Raw genomic sequence first — 3,215 nt, 5'->3', positions numbered from 1 at the left:
CTGGAAATTAAAATTTAATTCAGGCCCTTTGGGGGAAGGCAGGTTGCCAAGGCAGGCTGTGCCGGCAGCTTCAGGAGCAGCAAACCCATAAGGGCCTCTTCTTAAAAAGGAGGCGGGCAGGATCCTGTTTCGTGGATCACTTTCCTTGTCTGCAGAAGGAAGGAGCCTCCTTGGGAGCACAGGAGGTGAGAAGGGCATTGCCCGCAGCGGGAACCCTGCGCCACCCCAGGGAAGGGGCAAAAGGGCAGCAGGGAGGAAAGGCAGCCCCCAAGCCCCCTTCTCTCTGCTGGGACCACCTCCCTTCTTGCCAGCCAAGGGGCCACCAGAGGCTCTCCTGGGACACCCTCCTCCCCTCCGGAGCAGCTTCAACCGCGGGAGTTCCTCCTGGAGCAGGAAAAGTGTTCCCACGCTAAAGGGCCCTCTGCACATGCCCGGGGGCACTCTCCCCTCCAGCCAGCTGGGGTGCCAGCCTGAGTAACATATTAGGTGGGGGCAGGTAAGCTCCGTCCCACATAATTATCTGAATGCTGCCCATCAACTTAGGGGGGCACCCCTTTCAAATATTTATTTGGGGGGCGAAGGGACCTTGGTCCCTAGAAGTCACTGGCTCCTATGCAGCGCAGAGGAGGAGCATCTGAGCGCAGTTATGGGGAGACTGGCACGCAGCCTGGGGCTCTCCAGTCGCGCCCTCCGCCTCGCGCAACCCTCCGCTGCTGGGCACTCTGCACGTGCTCAGAGGGCCCCTTGCTCTCCCTCCTCCTCCTCCTGGGCTGCCGAGGGGCGTCGTTCGCCCCCCGCAGCCGGACTCTGCCCGGCAGCTACCCGCCTCCCCGCCCGGCTCTTGCCTGCAGCCGCCTCCGCCGCCAGCCCCGCGCGCTCCTCCTCTCGCCGCCGCTCGCTCTGCCCGGGCGCTGCGCTGCGCGGAGCCGCTAAAGGCGCGCAGCAGCCAATCAGGGCGGGCGGCGGAGCCTGGGCAGCGGGGGGGGGGGGCGCCGGGCGATGCCCGCCCCCGGGAGGAGCGGGAGGGCCGAGGCTGAGCTGGCTTCTCCCTGCGTTGGCCGAGACTGGCAGGCGGCGCCGTCGCTGCCCTCAAAGCGCTGGGCAGAAGCAGGAGGCTCCTCGGGGCAGAGCAAGGAATCCTCAACGTCCTTCCTCGCGCAGCGCACAGCTGAAACGGTGGAGGTGGTGAAGGGCACCCATTGGGATGCCTGTAAGAGGGGACTGGACTTGTAGAGTTGGAAGGGACTGCCCAGGGACATCTAGTCCAACCCCCTGCCATGCAGGGATCTCAGCTAAAGCATCCCTGTTTGATGGCCTCCCAACCTCTGCCTAAAAACCTCCAAGGAAGGTCCGCCACCTCCCAAGGGAGTCTGTTCCACTGCTGAGCAGCTCTTACTGTCAGACGAATCTCCTTCCTTGCTACTTGAAGCTATTGGAGTTCTACCCTCCAGAGCAGGAGAAAAGAAGTTTGCTCCCTCTTCTATGTGGCAGCCCTTGAGATATTTGAAGCTGGCTATCGTATCTCCTCTCAGTCTCCTCTTCTCCAGGCTAAACATACCCAGCTCCTTCAAGCGTTCCTGATAAGGCTGTTTCCAGACCCTTGATCATCTTGGTCACCCTCCTCTGCGCAACGTCCAGCTTGTCAGCATCCTCCTTCTTAAATTGTGGTGCCCAGAACTGGACAAAGTATTTCAGCTGTGGTCTGAGTAAGGCAGAACAGAGTGGGACTACCGGTATTACTTCCCTTGACCTGGACGCTAGACTTTTAGCTTTTTTTGCTGCTGCATCACACTGTGGACTCATGTTCAGCTTGTGGTCCACCAAGACCCCTAGATCCTTTTCACATGTGCTGCTAGTATGCCAGGTGTCCCCCCCCCGCCTTATATTTGTGCTTCTGGTTCTTCCTAAGGGCAGAACCTGACATTTGTACCTATTGACATTCCTTTTGTCAGCTTGCACCAGGTTCTCCACTTGGTTAAGGTCCCGATCCTGTGTTCTGCGAGAAGGATGACACCAATGGCCAAAGGGAATAGGTTCTACCTTCCCTGTAGGGCAGCTGTTGTCAACTTGGTTCCCTCCAAAGGTTTTCCGACTACACCTCCCCATCAGCTAGAAATAGGCCCTCCCCCTTTATTAGATTAATAAGTGAATATAAGCCTGGACCCTGAGGTGTTCAGCAAAAGCCCTTCGGTGCAGAATGCTCTTGTTAGGGAGATGTGTCTGGCACCACCTTTGCAAGTCTTTAGGTACCAGGCGAAGAAGCCCTTTCTGTTGAACAAAATCCTATCCATAGATAGGGAACATTTTTCAGGCCAAAGGCCACACCCCCTTTAAGGACCCATGCCTGTGAGGGCGGGGCCAGAGGCAAGAAGTGGGCGGAGCAACAGGTAGGATTCTGAGCTTTGTACATGGCTGCGTTCCAGCCAGGGAAAACTCAGCAAATTTCTGCACACACACATATATCCAGGCAAGCAAGAGGCACCCTTACCAGCTAGTTAGATGAAAACCATTGAAGGAGGTGTGGAGCAGAGCTGGTGATGGGTGTCCCCGGGGACAAGAGTCCCACAGATCAGGCAGAGAGGGGTCAGTGTGCCCTACAAGCCCTTTGGGCCGTGAAAACAGGGGGGCCAGAGTGACCAGGGACTTCTCCGCTTTATGTTGGCTCCCACTATAGTTTTCAATCTTTACAGGCAACAGCCCAGTTTAACATGGGCAGGGGCCAGGGGGAGTATTGTCATGCTTGATGTCAGGGGTGGCATGGCCAGATCCAGTGACACTTATGTAACCAAAACTCCACACCGGCCTTTCCCAGGTACATGGTGCCCTCGGGGTGTGCTGGACTAAAACTCCCACTCCTGTGCTGGCTACGAGTAATGGGATTTGTAGGCCGAAACATCCGGAGAGCAGTGCTAGCTGGGGAATGAACCGAACTTTCCCATCAATGGTCTATTGTGCCTGGATAGCTCAGTTGGCGAGTGTGGGGCACTGACAATGTTTCAGGTTCGATCCCCGTATGGGACAGCTGTATATTCAAATATATGAAAGGATGTCATATGGAGGAGGGAGAAAGATTGTTTTCTGCTGCTCCAGAGAAGCGGACACGGAGCAATGGATTCAAACTACAAGAAAGAAGATTCCACCTAAACATTAGGAAGAACTTCCTGACAGTAAGAGTTGTTCGGCAGTGGAATTTGCTACCAAGGAGTGTGGTGGAG

The sequence above is a fragment of the Zootoca vivipara genome, chromosome 1 (assembly GCF_965207765.1).
Source record: "Zootoca vivipara chromosome 1, rZooViv2.hap1.1, whole genome shotgun sequence".
Taxonomy (NCBI): domain Eukaryota; kingdom Metazoa; phylum Chordata; class Lepidosauria; order Squamata; family Lacertidae; genus Zootoca; species Zootoca vivipara.
This window is presented reverse-complemented; position numbering follows the sequence as displayed.